The sequence below is a fragment of the Macrobrachium rosenbergii genome, chromosome 49 (genome assembly GCF_040412425.1).
Source record: "Macrobrachium rosenbergii isolate ZJJX-2024 chromosome 49, ASM4041242v1, whole genome shotgun sequence".
NCBI lineage: Eukaryota > Metazoa > Arthropoda > Malacostraca > Decapoda > Palaemonidae > Macrobrachium > Macrobrachium rosenbergii.
Genome location: NC_089789.1, coordinates 27,945,957 through 27,953,605, shown reverse-complemented (window position 1 = coordinate 27,953,605; position 7,649 = coordinate 27,945,957).

The following is a 7,649-nucleotide window of genomic DNA, read 5'->3' as shown; positions in this document are numbered from 1 at the left end:
TTGCCTTTTGCATAAAGTTCTCAGTTTAAAGCGTGATGGTTGTTATTTGTAAGCATACTGGGTGCCTATGGTTATGTGGTATTGACAAGTTACGGGGAGTAAGGGAACGGAGTTGCTGTTTTGCACGCATGGAGTTTTTTACTTGTGCTTATCAGGATTTTGCAGTCATGCGACAGAGCCTTGGCTCTATTAATCAGATAATCGAGAGATTATTTTATATATATATATATATATATATATATATATATATATATATATATATATATATATATATATATATATATATATATATATATATATATATATATATATATATATATATATAATGTGTGTGTGTATGTAACTTATTGATCACTTTTACACCCAAACCTTTTTCTCAGTCTGTTTATGCATGTAAACAGTGTTACCAGCATTTCCTCAGACCCACACAGCATTGCAAACCATCCGAGAGTGGTATTTAAAATGTTTTTATTTATATATATAATATATAGTATATATGTATAAATATGTATATACACACATGTATATACAGGTATGTGTGTGTGAGTGTGTATGTGGATGACATATGTATACATGGCAACGAAACTACGACATTCACTGCAGCAATGGTTTTTCGATTGCTGAATTTAAGAACATTGCGTCTTATCAGCATTTAGATAGATGACCTCCAAGAAATACCAGGCACAATGGGTACCTAAGCCATTGCGCAGAGCAAAGTGCTAATAACGTTACATCAACATGTGATTGCTTTCCTCTCATGATTTACATTAACTGCAGACGTGTAAAGATAAGCGACAATAGACACCCTAATCTAAATGACTGAGAGAGAGAGAGAGAGAGAGAGAGAGAGAGAGAGAGAGAGAGAGAGAGAGAGAGAGAGAGAGAGAAACGTTAGCCAAGGTACTGACATCCAACTAACATTGATTTTTTTTTAAATGGCTCACTTTACTTTGGATTTCTATACCGTATAAATAAACAAAGCTTATTATCTCTTTATTCATGCACATTTTCGGCGTTATATAAAAAATCATAGCAATGTTATACTATGCAATCATTTTGACTCTGAACGGCGGATCGGTATAAACTGAAGAAAATATTTCAGCACTAACATATATATATATATATATATATATATATATATATATATATATATATATATATATATATATATATATATATATATATATATATATATATATATATATATATATATATATATATGTATATATATATATACATATATACATATATGTATGTATATATATATAAATATATATATGCATATATATACATATATATACTATATATACATAAAATGTATGTATATATATACAAATATATATATATGCATATATATACATATGTATATATATAAACATATAGAAAAGGGAATGTTTGTATATTAGTTTAGATTCCATAGAAATCCGAATCGCTTGACAGACCCAGACAAAATTTTGCACACGGCCTCTATGTCACTCCAGAAAGGTTTATAACTCAAAATCAATCCCCTACCCCGTGACAGACGTACAGACGTAAACAAACAAATGAAATTTTCGTTTTTACGTCAGCATTTCCTTCAGTGCTTTCTGGGTTAATTCTCATTTTTCTCCTGATGCTCCACTTTTTCTTCCAGGTGCTGTCAGACTTCTGATTTCATTAATCTCCTCCCACTGCAAACCCTATAATCAGTTTAGTACATCCGAAAAATTAAACAGATGTGTTTGAGTGTATTAGGATTACTTTCATTCAGACCTTACAATTCTCGCTACGGAAAAAAAGTAGTAACAGACCAAATGTGTCTGTGACAGGCTTACCCCCAAATTAAATAACTTCTCGCGTCAAAATTACCACATTTTTCCTGTGTTCATTTAAAGCCAAACACATCTTAATCATACCCTGCTAATAAAATACAAACTCTTAAGTACCTTGTGGTACTACTATCACTATATCTAAATACTTAATCCACGAAAAAAGACTTGGTAGTTACGGGCATGACTTTGGAGATCAAGAACTAATTCATCACCATCCGCGCATGCGTATTAGTACACCAAATTATTCTGTGACAGATCTACCCCCTCATTAAAAAATTACTCGCAACGAAATTACCACACTTTTTCCGTATCTTAATTGAACACTGCCAATAAAATACAAATTCTTCAGTACTCTGAGGTATTACCATCATCAGATCTAGAACAAATCTCCTTCGGTTTGTTGTGCTGTGAATTTCACGTAATTGATAAAAGGTCCGTCTGCTGTTGAAAGGCAGAGAGACCTTCCCCCCTCCCTCCCCCCCGACACACACAACATACAGACATACGAGCATGAATCGTAGAAGTATAAGATCTTTGATTTATTGCCTTTGTTCAGTGATGTCGTTTATTCTTTTCCAATAGGGAACGTAACTTCCTTTTCCCCTTTATCTTCCCCTCCTCTCCCCCTTCCCCCTCCTCCTCCCCCCCTTCCCCTCCCTTCCCATTCCCTCCCTCCATCTTCCCCTTCCCCTACATTTCCACTCTCTTCCTCCCCTTCCTCACTCCCCCTCCTCCTCCTCTATCTTCTCTACTTCTTTCCCTTTCCTTCCTTCCCCTACCTCTCCCTCCCACTGCCCATAGACTGTAATTCAGAGTTTTAACGGGCCTACCCGTAGGTTGTTTTTCAGATTTTTCCAGGCAGTGCTGGGTTGGTCAGCTAGTATATACATATATATACACATATATATTATATATTATATATATGTATATATAATATATATATATATATATATATATATATATATATATATATATAAAGCAAATGCTTGTTTATTTTAGGGGGCGATTCTATAGACATACGAACAACTTGACAGACAATAAATCCCCTATGACATAAATTTGTTTTAGCAGCATTTACGTGAATTTTGATCATGATTTATGATAATAATTAATATAATTATTTATTACCTCGATAAAATCTACACTGAAAAACTAAATCGATAATTTCTTTGTATTCAGCGAAGCCGAGTCAGTGCATGAGTAATAGTGGATAAACCCGGCGCTTTCAACCAGCCGAAACCACCACCAAACCTCTCTCTCTCTCTCTCTCTCTCTCTCTCTCTCTCTCTCTCTCTCTCAAACACTATGGAGCGAAATCTATTCTATCTATGAGGTTTATTACTAAATCATGACCTAGAGAGAAGAACAACAATTTACGATGCAAAAAAGTGGAGGGCAGCGTCTGCATAAGGAACGAAAAAACATTAGTCGGAAACTTTTGGTAATATAGTATAGAAGTTGAGATGATATTATCATTATACCTCAAATGATTCCACATCTCTAATACCTACTTCTTTACAAGAGCAGACCCCCATAAAAGGAGTATATATCGAAAAATAACTGTTCATTTTACAAACGCGACATCTGGCAACCGCTTCATCATGTGAAAAGCGATAATCACAGGTAATTTGCCTACGTAATGTGATATAATAAGTTCTTCCTTGGACTGGTCGGTACCGTTCTCGGCTAGCACTCTGTAGGGCCTGCGTTCGAATCTCCGGCCGGCCAATGAAGAATTAGAGGAATTTATTTCTGGTGATAGAAATTCATTTCTCGGTATGTGGTTCGGATTCCACAATAAGCTGTAGGTCCCGTTGCTAGGTAACCAGTTGGTTCTTAGCCACGTATAATAATAAGTCTAATCCTTCGGGCCATCCCTTGGGGAGCTGTTAATCAGCTCAGTGGTCTGGTTAAGCTAAGGTATACTTAATAAGTAAATAAACACATTCCCTCTTGGCGTACGGCGTTAAAATGGGCCTACACTCGATCCTACGTCATTTATTACATGATCACCAACACCGTGTAGGAAGAACAACACGTTGTTGTCTGTGCTGTTTAACCTTTTGTGGGTGGAGCCTATTTCCTCGGGGAAACACGCAGGTCTTATATAGCAAACTCATTCATTCACCATCTAGCACTCAATATTAAAGCTACCAAGACCTGTTCAAAGGAATCATTTAAATTTGACCATTACATGCGAGGCATGAGAATCACCTCCTCGAGGTTCTCTCTCTCTCTCTCTCTCTCTCTCTCTCTCTCTCTCTCTCTCTCTCTCTCTCTGTTTAGGTCAGCAAATGCGAATTTCCTCATTAATTCGTTCGTTCCTTTTCCGTTTTAATCTTCGGGATTCGTTATAGTGACAGGTTCCTTAAGTTACAGTGAAATATTTCGTTATACAGTCGGTTTAATGTGAAATTTTTTGCACATCTGAAAACCAATTACTGTTCAAAGGCAGATGAAACTAAAATGCGACTTATAAATAACGTAATTTTTTTATTAACGGAAAAGTCTTAAAGGAAGTCATGGCAAAGTAGTAAGGACCTATGACAGGAAACTAAACTACAAGGAGAATTCAGAAATGTAGAGATGATTTTATGCTAGCATATATTTCAGAAATACCAAAGGAACATCATTAGCAATTTAAATCCTAAAGACAAATTCAGAGGCATACGATGAAAAGACAGATTATATATACTGTATAAAAACGAGGGTTACGAGCATGTATATGCGGAATATTTCTCCGATAATGAATACAGTACGACTTGCAGGCTAAATGGAAACTGAAGCCACGATATGCAGGAATAAAAGCAAGATGAGTGTACATTACTTTCTTTTGGCGATTTTATTCATGTTAGTGAGGTTCCTGCGCACATGCTAATGTACCACGTTCATTAAAACTGTACATACACAGATTTTTTTTTTATAAATATATTCATTTAGTTTTCCCGGGCAGCGACGGGTTGGTCAGCTAGTATATAGATACACACATACACACATATATATATATATATATATATGTATGTATATACAGCATATATATAAATGTGTGTGTGTGTGTATGTGTGTCTTTTTCTCTGCATCTTTTCCCACTTCTATGTGGGGTCGCTGTTTCTAACAGCTTTCCTCCACCTGGCTCGGTCAAACAATAATTGTTTGTCTCTCAGATCTTCTTTAATTACATCCATCCGCCTTCGCTTCAGTCTTCTTCTTGCTCTCTCTCCCATCAGGCACCTCCATTTGCATCACTCCCCTCCCTACAGATGTCTCATCCCTTCTCATCACATGAACATACCACTGAACTCCTCTTTCCTGGGCCTTCCTTGATGGTTCTACGACTTTAGTAGTTCCTCTTATTCTTGCGAGCTTGATCCTGTCCATATTCGTTACTCCACACATCTACCTGAGCATTTTCATCTCTACCGCACCCAATTTCTTCTCGTGCACCCTCTTTACTGGACATGTTTTTGCTCCATACCAAAGCTGGTCTCACTACTGTCTTATACACTCTTCCTTTAACCTTTATGTTTATTCTGCGGTCACACAAGACATGACATCTTTCTCCAATTTTTCCATGCAGGTTCCACTCTGTGTGTTATTTCTACATCCAAATTTCCATCACCAGCTACTGTTGAACTAAGATACCTAAGTTTTTCTATTCGGTTCAACCTTGTCTCTTCCATACTAATCTCGGAGTCTTGATCTTCATTAAACCTTAGGTATTCAGTCTTCTTTCTACTGACCTTTAATCCTCTCTTCCAATACTCTCCTCCATTGCTCTAGTTTTGACTACGCTACCCCTATATTGCTGTTGTATAACACGAGGTCATCAGCAAACAGCACGCACCAGGGGGGTTGATCTCTTATTCCTTGAGATAGCACATCCATAATCAGGTCAAAAAGATATGGACCTGCAGCAGATCCCTGACGTAAACCAACTCTTAATGGTATCCATTCAGTTAACCCAACGCTGCTTCTAACCAACGTTCTTGCACCTTCATAACAACCTCACAACCTCACTCAGACTGGACCAGTAGTGACTACCTAGGAGCTCGGCATTGTAATAGTGTGGGATCTCGACGGAATTATGGAAGCTTATAGAAGATGACCATTTTTATAAAAGATACTTGAGGATACTTACCACTTCAAGAAACATTGTCTCAAGGTGAAGATTCTGGGATGCAGATGAAATCCATTCAAAAGAAGGATATTCAAACAATGGAAGGACAAAACAGTCTACATTACAAACCACTGCTTTAATTAAAAACCTTGGCTCTTTGCAGCACCTTTATTTTTTTTAGATAAAGATTAGCTTTAAAAAAATCATCTACGGTCGTCATATTCTGAATTGTCATATAAAGTGTCGTATTTGTTCAATGAATCATGGATTACCGGTTTATATAAGATCAGCTAATCAGTAAGCCTTTGTTTTGCTGGGGCTGAACTTTATGTTCTGATTGCTGTTCTACATTAAATCCCAGTTTCGTTAATATAAGCAGACACTTCATATACAACTGGACCACCGAATAACTTGAAAGAATTTTGCATCGTCTGAATACTGCACTATCATATCTCCAAGATCGACAACCATTTTGCTACTGAAGACTAAAGCCCAACGAAGATTCCAGAATGCAGCCATGTAAAGGTGCGTTGTCAATGCAGCGGCTGGAGCGTCTGTAGGCTCGAGGCTGCAGTAACCTTGCGTCTCCTAATTTGCACTCATTTGATATAATGGAAACGAGTGCAAATTGGGAGCCGCAAGGCTACTACAGCCTCGCGGCTACAGACGCTTCAGCCGTTGCATTGACAACGCACCTTAAGGTCGCTGGTTACTAGAACGGAACGACCACCAGCAATGATGCTGATCACTTTAATAAACCTGTGACGGAAATCAGGTGTACAGTAACCAATATCAAGTTTACAAATTGATATCAGAGAACCTTATGTATTACAAAGTTAAAGTCAGAAAGTCAACACTGCAATCCATTTTAACAAGTTTGTGTGTATTACCATCGTATCAAGTATTTTGGATGCAACTATTAGAATGTAAAAGCCCACCAGGAGGCCAGAAAGCATAATCTACATTCAAGGTACAAGGGAACGAAAAATAAATTTGCTTTCTGCAAAGGCATTTTTTTTTTTAGAATGCTTGTGTGTTACCATCGGTAATTTTTTCAAATCTATTTAAGGATGTTTTCTGTTTTAGTAATGAGAGCGTTTGATCACATTACATTTTCAAGCTAGCATAATTTCATCCATATTCTTATGCAGTAGCAATATTAAAGCACCTAGATACTTCATCTTTAAATGTATAATATAAAATGGTGACAGAACTGGTTATATAAACTGATGAAAAATAAAAATTACATCTATTCTAGAGCTGGATACGTCAGAGAGATTGAGTGTTATGTTTGGTTACATGATGAAAACTCATCTCATTTAATTTTTTTTTTTTCTTCCAGAAAAATATAGAGCATTCAACTATACTAGTATAATGAAAGGTTAAAGGTTAAAGTCCTCTGCGACTCGCAAGGCTTATAGGGCCAATTAATTGTAAAATAATTATGTATGTAAGGGAGTTGTACTTTTTATGGCAAAGGCTTATGTTTGTCAGTGTCACAAAATTATCTGAATCAATCTTTGTGGTGTATCATGCTCATTTTCCGCTATTTATGTCCTGTCAAAACCTCATCCTCATTGACATATATAGCTTTAAAGGTGGTTTTTAAATCTGCTAATATTTCTGAATGCAAAGTTTTATGTCAATCCATTTCTGGACAGCGTTTAGAATAACAAGTCTAACAAATCAGATCGTATCAAGTACACCTTATGAATATTTTC